Source organism: Oncorhynchus tshawytscha, unplaced genomic scaffold (assembly GCF_018296145.1).
Source record: "Oncorhynchus tshawytscha isolate Ot180627B unplaced genomic scaffold, Otsh_v2.0 Un_contig_2591_pilon_pilon, whole genome shotgun sequence".
Classification (NCBI taxonomy): domain Eukaryota; kingdom Metazoa; phylum Chordata; class Actinopteri; order Salmoniformes; family Salmonidae; genus Oncorhynchus; species Oncorhynchus tshawytscha.
The window spans coordinates 142,501-155,848 of NW_024609749.1; positions in this window are offsets into that span (position 1 = coordinate 142,501).

A 13,348-nucleotide genomic window follows, 5' to 3' on the forward strand; every position below is an offset into this window, starting at 1 on the left:
TGAGGTCAGTTTGAGCTTTTTGAGAAACTTCCAGATTCTCATAGCCGGAGGGCTGTGCTGGGAATTGATGCTCCCAACGCGTATGCTGCTACGGTGGTGAGTGCGTCATCCACAAGACACTTAAGGAAGCTGTGAAGCTGTGAAGCCCACATCCTCTCTCTCTCTCTCTCTCTCTCTCTCTCTCTCACTTTCTCTTTGTCTCTCTCTATTTTTCTGTCTTTCTCTCCTTCTATCCCGCTCTCTATCTCTCTCTCTCGCTCCAAAGACAAACAAATCATCCTTAAGTAATGCGATGATGCATAAACATTGTTGTCTCATAGTGTTGTGGTATGAAGGACATGATATGAATCATCTGCTAAGGGTAAATTATGGCACGTACCACCTACACACACATCTAGAACGATCACATATCAAACTCTAGTTCACCTGAGTTCACCTTTGTCTCTCCCATATCTGTGTGAAATCAGAAAACAGTGATGTGCATTACAGGTTTCCATGGCGATGCTGCATGGCATAGGGGCAGAGGGGGATCTCTGGGATAGAGGAGGATCTGTGATGGTGTTCTTCTCTGGTGTTCTCTGGCTCCCAGCGTGAGAAAGTTGAGCTGGGGGCCGTAGGGGCGTCTGTGGTGCTCCCGAGCAGGAAGTGAGACTCCAGGACCATTCTACTTCCAGTGTTCTACTCCCCGTACCATACAACAAAAGTACACCCCCATAATCCTGTCTGTTATAACATGGATGCATGCTATCATGATTTGGAGAGAGTTGGTATCTCTCTTTCTATCTTTATTTTTCATGTTTTTCCCCCAGATCCTTATCTCTTCTCTCTCTCCATTTTCTATCTCTCTGAGAGCTCTCTCTCTCTCTCTCTCTCTCTCTCTCTCTCTCTCTCTCTCTCTCTCTCTCTCTCTGTGTGTGTCTCTCTCTCTCTCATCTTTCTCTCCCTCTTTTTCTCTCTCTATATCTATCTCCCTCCCTTCCTTCCTTCCTTCCTCCCTTCCTTCCTCCCTTCCTCCCTTCCTCCCTCCTCCAGTGTGGCCAGTAGATTAACTCCCAAGTCCAGCTCCAACAGCAGACCCAGAGGAACAGAGAGAGTCTGTTTACCTTTCAATGGTATGACTGGAGTCACACACACATCTCTCTCCCTGTGGTAACTTCAGCCATGACATTCAGAAATCATCTCACAGATGTCCTTGCATAAACACACAGATGTCCTTGCATAAACACACAGATGTCCTTGCATAAACACACAGATGCCACATTAACCCGATGTTATCCAAACACAGCTCTATTTAACACTACCCACTACTACTACTATAGTCTCACTGTCGATTCCTATTTATTATAGAGAATAGAAGGTCAACTGGAAGTTAAAGATGTTTCCCAGTTAGTGCAGGCATGCCTGTGTAGTCTATGTGGATGTGTGTATATTAGATGACACAGATGAGCAAGGGGTCTGAAACTAATTGTATGCAATGTGCTATAGCTGGCATATGGGGACCATGGCCCTCCTGATGAGGACATGTCTCCCACAGCAGCCTGCTGAGGGGAGGACGGCTGGGACAGTGGACTATGGCCCTTCTGATGAGGACATGTCTCCCACAGCAGCCTGCTGAGGGGGACGGCTGGGACAGTGGACCATAGCCCTCCTGATGAGGACATGTCTCCCACAGCAGCCTGCTGAGGGGGACGGCTGGGACAGTGGACCATAGCCCTCCTGATGAGGACATGTCTCCCACAGCAGCCTGCTGAGGGGGGACGGCTGGGACAGTGGACCATAGCCCTCCTGATGAGGACATGTCTCCCACAGCAGCCTGCTGAGGGAGGACGGCTTATAATAATGATGCCATTCCACTGATTCCACTCAAGTCATTACCACGAGGCCGTTCTCCCCAATTAAGGTGTCACCAACCTCCTGTGATGTCTATGGTATCCAGGCTAGCTCTATCCTCAGGAAGATGGCTGCTGTTGTCAAGTGTGGTTTACTGCACTATGAAGAGAGTTACATACTGGACTGTAAAAACAATCACAAGTCAGACAGTGACTGCAACCACACACTGATTGTCCCTTTAATTTAGAGTGAGAACTTTTAAAACAAGCTTTTACTGCCACCTATTGGTCAACTCTAACAGTGACACACACACTCTCATACACAGACACACACACTCACACACACACACACACACACACAAATGGAAAAGAACATGGAGTCAGTGCCACACTACCAAGCCATAGCAGTAATATTCCCCAGCTGGGGAACCCTGTCAAGTAATATCCTGAGGGAAGCCAGTTGGGGAACCCTGTTCAGTAATATCCTGAGGGACGTCAGTTGGGGAACCCTGTTCAGTAATATCCTGAGGGAAGTCAGTTGGGGAACCCTGTTCAGTAATATCCTGAGGGAAGCCAGTTGGGGAACCCTGTTCAGTAATATCCTGAGGGATGCCAGTTGGGGAACCCTGTTCAGTAATATCCTGAGGGAAGCCAGTTGGGGAACCCTGTTCAGTAATATCCTGAGGGAAGCTAGTTGGGGAACCCTGTTCAGTAATATCCTGAGGGATGCCAGTTGGGGAACCCTGTTCAGGAATATCCTGAGGGAAGCCAGTTGGGGAACCCTGTTCAGTAATATCCTGAGGGAAGCCAGTTGGGGAACCCTGTTCAGTAATATCCTGAGGGAAGCCAGTTGGGAACCATGTTCAGTAATATCCAGGACTGATTGAAATTGAAACTGCAAATGGTCAGGTGGAGGTTTTCCATGGTTTGCTAGAAGTGCACTGAGCAACTCACTGATTCACCTTCAATTGACTTATCTTAAGCAGAGCTTGACAAGCATCTGGCAGTTTACAGGATTGTCAGTAATAGCTGGAGTTGTTAGGAAATGGAAAGTGAAAATGGTCTGTTTGGGGGATTTAGGGACCTTCCCGGTTGGCTTGGTGGACTAGGGACCTTCCCCTGTTGGCTTGGTGGACTAGGGACCTTCCCTGTTGGCTTGGTGGACTAGGGACCTTCCCCTGTTGGCTTGGTGGACTAGGGACCTTCCCCTGTTGGCTTGGTGGACTAGGGACCTTCCCCGGTTGGCTTGGTGGACTAGGGACCTTCCCCTGTTGGCTTGGTGGACTAGGGACCTTCCCTGTTGGCTTGGTGGACTAGGGACCTTCCCCTGTTGGCTTGGTGGACTAGGGACCTTCCCTGTTGGCTTGGTGGACTAGGGACCTTCCCCTGTTGGCTTGGTGGACTAGGGACCTTCCTCTGTTGGCTTTGTGGACTAGGGACCTTCCCGGTTGGCTTGATGGACTAGGGACCTTTCCCGGTTGGCTTGGTGGACTAGGGACCTTCCTCTGTTGTCTTGGTGGACTAGGGACCTTCCTCTGTTGGCTTGGTGGACTAGGGACCTTCCCCTGCTGGCTTGGTGAGCAAACAGACTGAGTCGTCTGATGGACACACACATGCACGCAAGCTCGCACACACAACACACGCACAGTAGCTTACACACACAAACACACACACGTACAGTACACAAAGTACAGTACATCAATACTAGGCAATGGGCGTTAAATCTGAAGTTATTGCATGTGATATCTTTGGCACTGTATATCAAATGGGACCTTTAATGCAGCTGGAAAGTATTTGATGAAGCCCATTTGTCATTCTGAAAGTTAGTAATATTGCTAGTCTTGATGAAAAATGTGTTCTTTTTTGGCACATGAAGGTTATGGGAAAGGCGGCATAAACGCTGATTAAACATTCAGAACTTTTTATTGATTGTTCTGCTCGGCAAAGCCTCTTATTGGATTGTTCTGCTCGGCAAAGCCTCTTATTGATTGTTCTGCTCGGCAAAGCCTCTTATTGATTGTTCTGCTCGGCAAAGCCTCTTATTGGATTGTTCTGCTCGGCAAAGCCTCTTATTGATTGTTCTGCTCGGCAAAGCCTCTTATTGATTGTTCTGCTCGGCAAAGCCTCTTATTGGATTGTTCTGCTCGGCAAAGCCTCTTATTGATTGTTCTGCTCGGCAAAGCCTCTTATTGGATTGTTCTGCTCGGCAAAGCCTCTTATTGGATTGTTCTGCTCGGCAAAGCCTCTTATTGGATGCCAACCAGACAGAAAATGCAGTAATGGAGGGATTCTAAGGGAAATGATGATTTCAAGAGATTAAGAAAATGTGTTCAGGTTTAATCATTACAACAAACAGATGCAGTGGCCCAGTGAAAATGAGGTGGCGTGACTGAAGCATTGCATTGTGGGTCAAAGAAACTCTTCACAATTAATTTACCTAAACAGAATTATCACACACCTAATGGGATGGTTCCAGAATCTGACACACACACACACACACACACACACACACACACACACACACACACACACACACACACACACACACACACACACACACACACACACACACTCAAGGCTGTCATATCCCTGTGGTGTGAATATCTTGTCCTCAGAGAGAACCAGTGACTGATGGGAATGCTCTTAAGGGTTGACGGATCCTGATTGACTGTTCCCTACCGACACACTGATTAAACTCCAGAGTTCTGACAATGAACTAATGCTTTGTCTTCATTTGGGAACCCGTCACAATCTCTATCTCTGTTGATGGGTGAGGCAGTGGAAACAAGAGTTGAGTAAGGACAATGTTATTTACTGGGAAGTTGCCAGTTTAAGGGTCAATTTGACGATTGGCTGAAGTTTCAGCCTCAGTGATTGAGAACCCTGTTTCTGGTTTCTCCCTGCTTCTTGATTGGTTTCTCGTTTGTGAATGTACAGTGTGTGTGTATGTGTGTGTGTGTTTGTCTGTGTCTGTACAGTGTGTGTGTGTTTGTCTGTGTCTGTACAGTATGTGTGTGCGTACACTCCTTTTCTGTAATCTCAGTATTGTGATATTTGACTGTAATAAATCACAGTGACAAGAACCACTGAGCTGAGGCCCGTCACAGACGGACTCTCTCTCTCTTTGGGTTTAAAATAAAGTATTTTTTCTCCCATTTTCAATATCTCCACTCCACTTATTCCACCTCTCCCTATTCCATCGACAGTCCTCCCCTCTTCCTATTCCATCGACAGTCCTCCCCTCTCCCTATTCCATCGACAGTCCTCCCTCTCCCTATTCCATCGACAGTCCTCCCTCTCCCTATTCCATCGACAGTCCTCCCCTCTCTCTATTCCATCGACAGTCCTCCCCTCTCTCTATTCCATCGACAGTCCTCCCCCTCTCCCTATTCCATCGACAGTCCCCCCTCTCTCTATTCCATCGACAGTCCTCCCCCTCTCCCTATTCCATTGACAGTCCTCCCCTCTCCCTATTCCATCGACAGTCCTCCCCTCTCCCTATTCCATCGACAGTCCTCCCCTCTCCCTATTCCATCGACAGTCCTCCCCTCTCCCTATTCCATCGACAGTCCTCCCCTCTCCCTATTCCATCGACAGTCCCCCTCTCCCTATTCCATCGACAGTCCTCCCCTCTCCCTATTCCATTGATAGTCCTCCCCTCTCCCTATTCCATTGATAGTCCTCCCCTCTCCCTATTCCATCAACAGTCCTCCCCCTTTCCCTATTCCATCGACAGTCCTCCCCTTTCCCTATTCCATCGACAGTCCTCCCCTCTTCCTATTCCATCGACAGTCCTCCCCTCTCCTTATTCCATTGACAGTCCTCCCCTCTCCTTATTCCATTGACAGTCCTCCCCTCTCCCTATTCCATCGACAGTCCTCCCCCTCTCCCTATTCCATCAACAGTCCTCCCCCTCTCCCTATTCCATTGACAGTCCTCCCCTCTCCTTATTCCATTGACAGTCCTCCCCCCTCTCTCTATTCCATCGACAGTCCTCCCCTCTCCTATTCCATTGACAGTCCTCCCCTCTTCCTATTCCATCGACAGTCCTCCCCTCTTCCTATTCCATCGACAGTCCTCCCCTCTCCCTATTCCATCGACAGTCCTCCCCTCTCCCTATTCCATCGACAGTCCTCCCCTCTCCCTATTCCATCGACAGTCCTCCCCTCTCCCTATTCCATTGACAGTCCTCCCCTCTCCCTATTCCATCGACAGTCCTCCCCTCTCCCTATTCCATCGACAGTCCTCCCCTCTCCCTATTCCATTGACAGTCCTCCCCTCTCCCTATTCCATTGACAGTCCTCCCTCTCCCTATTCCATCGACAGTCCTCCCCTCTCCCTATTCCATTGACAGTCCTCCCTCTCCTTATTCCATCGACAGTCCTCCCCTCTCCCTATTCCATTGACAGTCCTCCCCTCTCCCTATTCCACCGACAGTCTTGCCCCTCTCCCTATTCCACCGACAGTCCTCCCCTCTCCCTATTCCATCCACAGTCCTCCCCTCTCCCTATTCCATCGACAGTCCTCCCTCTCCCTATTCCATTGACAGTCCTCCCCTCTCCCTATTCCACCGACAGTCTTGCCCCTCTCCCTATTCCACCGACAGTCCTCCCCCTCTCCCTATTCCATCCACAGTCCTCCCCTCTCCCTATTCCATCGACAGTCCTCCCTCTCCCTATTCCATTGACAGTCCTCCCCTCTCCCTATTCCACCGACAGTCTTGCCCCTCTCCCTATTCCACCGACAGTCTTGCCCCTCTCCCTATTCCACCGACAGTCCTCCCCCTCTCCCTATTCCATCCACAGTCCTCCCCTCTCCCTATTCCACCGACAGTCCTCCCCTCTCCCTATTCCACCGACAGTCTTGCCCCTCTCCCTATTCCACCGACAGTCCTGCCCCTCTCCCTATTCCATCCACAGTCCTCCCCCTCCCATATTCCATTGACAGTCCTCCCCTCTCCCTAATACATTGACAGTCTTGCCCCTCTCCCTATTCCATCGACAGTCCTCCCCTCTCCCTATTACATTGACAGTCCTCCCCTCTCCCTAATACATTGACAGTCCTCCCTCTCCCTATTCCATCGACAGTCCTCCCCTCTCCTTATTCCATCGACAGTCCTCCCCTCTCCCTATTCCATCGACAGTCCTCCCCTCTCCTTATTCCATCGACAGTCCTCCCCTCTCCTTATTCCATCGACAGTCCTCCCCTCTCCTTATTCCATCGACAGTCCTCCCCTCTCCCTATTCCACCAGCAGTCTCTCATGAACATGCCTGGGCTCCACATTCCAAGATCTATGAGGATGAAGAAGACAAAGTGGTTGGAAGACAGATTACTGTAAACACAATTTTGAGAATAAGCGTCTAGATTAGCAAAAAACTAAAATATTTTGCTTGTCTTTCCGACTGTTCAGCAAGCGTTTGACTGTTGTTGTTTTGATGCACCACCACTTTCAACCAGTAGAGGGCACTGTCTGTCACTGTAACATTGGTGAATGGAGGCCTGTTCACCTTTCCTACCTGTCTAGTACACCTCTATTGTGATGAGAAGAAATCATTGTCACAGTAATTTTCTATGAATAATCACTCAATTTGCAGTTCCACATGATTGCAAAGAAAATAGCCCATTCACCATGATTACATGATCAATATTCATTATTTGTTAAACTGCAGAAAAACAAGTAAAAACAAATGTTGAGATTTGTGACAGTGCGAGCCTCAGCATTCTCCCTCCTTCCCCTCATCAATTCCTCTTTGTCTTAATGGTTTTGCTGCGCCACCCTCGGTTCTTTGTCATGGCTCTGGTAAACAACTCTGTGACAGTTCCATTGAGAGCAGACAATTGGTTCATTACTGAGAACCACAACAGATAACTGTAAATAGCGGAGTGGAGTGTTCCATGGTCAGTCACAATTTAATTTAATTTTCTGGGTCGGGCTGTCATTAATCTTTCTCTCTCTGCCTGTGTCTCATTCTCTCTCTCTCTCGCTCTCTCCCTCTGCCTGTGTCTCATTCTGTCACTCGCTCTCTCCCTCTGCCTGTGTCTCATTCTGTCACTCGCTCTCTCCCTCTACCTGTGTCTCATTCTGTCTCTCTCTCTCTCCCTCTGCATGTGTCTCATTCTGTCGCTCTCTCTCTCTCTCTCTCCCTCTGCCTGTGTCTCATTCTGTCGCTCTCTCTCTCTCTCTCTCCCTCTGCATGTGTCTCATTCTGTCGCTCTCTCTCTCTCTCCCTCTACCTGTGTCTCATTCTGTCTCATTCTCTCTCTCCTCTACCTGCATGTGTCTCATTCTGTCTCTCTCTGTCTCTCTCCCTCTGCCTGTGTCTCATTCTGTCTCTCGCTCTCTCCCTCTGCATGTGTCTCATTCTGTCACTCGCTCTCTCCCTCTGCCTGTGTCTCATTCTCTCTCTCGCTCTCCCTCTACCTGTGTCTCATTCTCTCTCTCGCTCTCTCCCTCTGCCTGTGTCTCATTCTGTCACTCGCTCTCTCCCTCTGCCTGTGTCTCATTCTGTCACTCGCTCTCTCCCTCTACCTGTGTCTCATTCTGTCTCTCTCTCTCTCCCTCTGCCTGTGTCTCATTCTGTCTCTCTCTCTCTCTCTCTCTCTCTCCCTCTGCATGTGTCTCATTCTGTCTCTCTCTCTCTCTCTCCCTCTGCCTGTGTCTCATTCTGTCTCTGCCTGTGTCTCTCTCTCTCCCTCTGCCTGTGTCTCATTCTGTCGCTCTCTCTCTCTCTCCCTCTGCCTGTGTCTCATTCTGTCTCTCTCTCTCTCTCTCTCTCTCCCTCTGCATGTGTCTCATTCTGTCTCTCTCTCTCTCTCTCCCTCTGCCTGTGTCTCATTCTGTCGTCTCTCCCTCTCTCTCTCTCTCTCTCCCTCTGCATGTGTCTCATTCTGTCGCTCTCTCTCTCTCTCCCTCTGCCTGTGTCTCATTCTGTCGTCTCTCTCTCTCTCTCTCTCCCTCTGCCTGTGTCTCATTCTGTCGTCTCATTCTGTCTCTCTCTCTCCCTCTGCATGTGTCTCATTCTGTCTCTCTCTCTCTCCCTCTGCATGTGTCTCATTCTGTCGCTCTCTCTCTCTCTCCCTCTGCCTGTGTCTCATTCTGTCTCTCTCTCTCTCTCTCCCTCTGCATGTGTCTCATTCTGTCTCTCTCTCTCTCTCCCTCTGCATGTGTCTCATTCTGTCTCTCTCTCTCTCTCTCTCTCCTCTGCCTGTGTCTCATTCTGTCTCTCTGTCTCTCTCCCTCTGCCTGTGTCTCATTCTGTCTGTCTCTCTCTCTCTCCCTCTGCCTGTGTCTCATTCTGTCTCTCTCTCTCCCTCTGCATGTGTCTCATTCTGTCTCTCTCTCTCTCTCCCTCTGCCTGTGTCTCATTCTGTCTCTCTCTCTCTCTCCCTCTGCCTGTGTCTCATTCTGTCTCTCTCTCTCTCTCTCCCTCTGCATGTGTCTCATTCTGTCTCTCTCTCCTGTTTTGTTCATTCAGTCATTCTTTCCCTCTGTCTGTCAGTCTCTGCTTTGATATGTCAGTATGTGTGTGTGTGTGTGTGTGTGTGTGTGTGTGTGTGTGTGTGTGTGTGTGTGTGTGTGTGTGTGTGTGTGTGTTTCTGTCCCTTACAGGCCTTCAGGGCAGACTCCACACTGTCCTCTGACAGCCTCATTTGCATACTCATAAATCATTCACTGCTGACACCCAGTACACACACACACACATACCACAGCCCCAGCTCTTCTGTGTGTGAACAGAAAGGGTTGTGGTTGAGTAAGAGGAGCAGCCTTATATAGAGGCATCACCATTCAGTCAGTCACCAGTCTCCATTCAGTCAGTCACCAGTCCCCAGTCACCATTCAGTCAGTCACCAGTCTCCATTCAGTCAGTCACCAGTCCCCATTCAGTCAGTCACCAGTCCCCATTCAGTCAGTCACCAGTCCCCATTCAGTCAGTCACCAGTCCCCATTCAGTCAGTCCCCAGTCCCCATTCAGTCAGTCACCAGTCCCCAGTCCCCATTCAGTCAGTCACCAGTCCCCATTCAGTCAGTCCCAGTCCCCATTCAGTCAGTCACCAGTCCCCATTCAGTCAGTCACCAGTCCCCATTCAGTCAGTCACCAGTCCCCATTCAGTCAGCCACCAGTCCCCATTCAGTCAGTCACCAGTCCCCATTCAGTCAGTCACCAGTCCCCATTCAGTCAGCCACCAGTCCCCATTCAGTCAGTCCCCAGTCCCCATTCAGTCAGTCACCAGTCCCCATTCAGTCAGTCACCAGTCCCCATTCAGTCAGTCACCAGTCCCCATTCAGTCAGTCACCAGTCCCCATTCAGTCAGTCCCCAGTCCCCATTCAGTCAGTCACCAGTCCCCATTCAGTCAGTCACCAGTCCCCATTCAGTCAGTCACCAGTCCCCATTCAGTCAGTCACCACCATAATATCTGGCAGTAAAAAGCATTGCTGTCGCTGGCCAGGCTTATGGTGGCTCTAAGAGGCACTTGAGTGGAATGAGAGAACGGGCTGGGTTTAGTTGTGTGTAGTAAGCTCACTGAACATGAATAGGAGCTGACACACACACCTCAATAGACTAGAAACAACAACGTGGAGGACTACACATGTACAAGTCATATAAAAGCCTGGCATGTAGAAAGGTCACAGTGGGGTCAAAAGCCAATGGCCGACATCAGGCTTTGAAAAGGAGCAGGTGGCTTTATTGTTGACCTTTCAGACCCTCTGTGCATCCCAAATCGAACCCTATTCCCTTTATAGTACACTACTTTTGACCAGGCCCTATGAGCCCCGGAGAAAAGCAGTGCACTATAAAGTGAATAGGGTGCCATTTGGGACGCAGACCCTAATGTTGTCCTAAGTGTGTCCAGCAGCCCTGGTCCAGCCTGGTGGTTTTTACTGGACCCAGTCTAGCATGGCCAGGCTTAATCTGTTCCTCTGGACCCAGTCTAGCATGGCCAGGTTTAATCTGTTCCTCTGGACCCAGTCTAGCATGGCCAGGCTTAATCTGTTCCTCTGGACCCAGTCTAGCATGGCCAGGCTTAATCTGTTCCTCTGGACCCAGTCTAGCATGGCCAGGCTTAATCTGTTCCTCTGGACCCTGTCTAGCATGGCCAGGCTTAATCTGTTCCTCTGGACCCAGTCTAGCATGGCCAGGCTTAATCTGTTCCTCTGGACCCAGTCTAGCATGGCCAGGCATAATCTGTTCCTCTGGACCCAGTCTAGCATGGCCAGGCTTAATCTGTTCCTCTGGACCCAGTCTAGCATGGCCAGGCTTAATCTGTTCCTCTGGACCCAGTCTAGCATGGCCAGGCTTAATATGCTCTCTGGACCCAGTCTAATCTGTTCCTCTGGACCCAGTCTAGCATGGCCAGGCTTAATCTGTTCCTCTGGACCCAGTCTAGCATGGCCAGGCTTAATCTGTTCCTCTGGACCCAGTCTAGCATGGCCAGGTTTAATCTGTTCCTCTGGACCCAGTCTAGCATGGCCAGGTTTAATCTGTTCCTCTGGACCCTCATGGCCAGGCTTAATCTGTTCCTCTGGACCCAGTCTAGCATGGCCATGGCCAGGTTTAATCTGTTCCTCTGGACCCAGTCTAGCATGGCCAGGCTTAATCTGTTCCTCTTAATCTGTTCCTCTGGACCCAGTCTAGCATGGCCAGGCTTAATCTGTTCCTCTGGACCCAGTCTAGCATGGCCAGGTTTAATCTGTTCCTCTGGACCCAGTCTAGCATGGCCAGGTTTAATCTGTTCCTCTGGACCCAGTCTAGCATGGCCAGGTTTAATCTGTTCCTCTGGACCCAGTCTAGCATGGCCAGGCTTAATCTGTTCCTCTGGACCCAGTCTAGCATGGCCAGGTTTAATCTGTTCCTCTGGACCCAGTCTAGCATGGCCAGGTTTAATCTGTTCCTCTGGACCCAGTCTAGCATGGCCAGGTTTAATCTGTTCCTCTGGACCCAGTCTAGCATGGCCAGGCTTAATCTGTTCCTCTGGACCCAGTCTAGCATGGCCAGGTTTAATCTGTTCCTCTGGACCCAGTCTAGCATGGCCAGGCTTAATCTGTTCCTCTGGACCCAGTCTAGCATGGCCAGGCTTAATCTGTTCCTCTGGACCCAGTCCAGTCTAGCATGGCCAGGTTTAATCTGTTCCTCTGGACCCAGTCTAGCATGGCCAGGCTTAATCTGTTCCTCTGGACCCAGTCTAGCATGGCCAGGCTTAATCTGTTCCTCTGGACCCCAGTTAATCTGTTCCTCTGGACCCAGTCTAGCATGGCCAGGCTTAATCTGTTCCTCTGGACCCAGTCTAGCATGGCCAGGTTTAATCTGTTCCTCTGGACCCAGTCTAGCATGGCCAGGCTTAATCTGTTCCTCTGGACCCAGTCTAGCATGGCCAGGTTTAATCTGTTCCTCTGGACCCAGTCTAGCATGGCCAGGCTTAATCTGTTCCTCTGGACCCAGTCTAGCATGGCCAGGCTTAATCTGTTCCTCTGGACCCAGTCTAGCATGGCCAGGTTTAATCTGTTCCTCTGGACCCAGTCTAGCATGGCCAGGCTTAATCTGTTCCTCTGACCCAGTCTACCCAGGTTTAATCTGTTCCTCTGACCCAGTCTAGCATGGCCAGGTTTAATCTGTTCCTCTGGACCCAGTCTAGCATGGCCAGGCTTAATCTGTTCCTCTGGACCCAGTCTAGCATGGCCAGGCTTAATCTGTTCCTCTGGACCCAGTCTAGCATGGCCAGGTTTAATCTGTTCCTCTGGACCCAGTCTAGCATGGCCAGGTTTAATCTGTTCCTCTGGACCCAGTCTAGCATGGCCAGGTTTAATCTGTTCCTCTGGACCCAGTCTAGCATGGCCAGGCTTAATCTGTTCCTCTGGACCCAGTCTAGCATGGCCAGGTTTAATCTGTTCCTCTGGACCCAGTCTAGCATGGCCAGGTTTAATCTGTTCCTCTGGACCCAGTCTAGCATGGCCAGGCTTAATCTGTTCCTCTGGACCCAGTCTAGCATGGCCAGGTTTAATCTGTTCCTCTGGACCCAGTCTAGCATGGCCAGGTTTAATCTGTTCCTCTGGACCCAGTCTAGCATGGCCAGGTTTAATCTGTTCCTCTGGACCCAGTCTAGCATGGCCAGGTTTAATCTGTTCCTCTGGACCCAGTCTAGCATGGCCAGGCTTAATCTGTTCCTCTGGACCCAGTCTAGCATGGCCAGGTTTAATCTGTTCCTCTGGACCCAGTCTAGCATGGCCAGGTTTAATCTGTTCCTCTGGACCCAGTCTAGCATGGCCAGGTTTAATCTGTTCCTCTGGACCCAGTCTAGCATGGCCAGGCTTAATCTGTTCCTCTGGACCCAGTCTAGCATGGCCAGGTTTAATCTGTTCCTCTGGACCCAGTCTAGCATGGCCAGGTTTAATCTGTTCCTTCCTCTGACCCAGTCTAGCATGGCCAGGCTTAATCTGTTCCTCTGGACCCAGTCTAGCATGGCCAGGTTTAATCTGTTCCTCTGGACCCAGTCTAGCATGGCCAGGTTTAATCTGTTCCT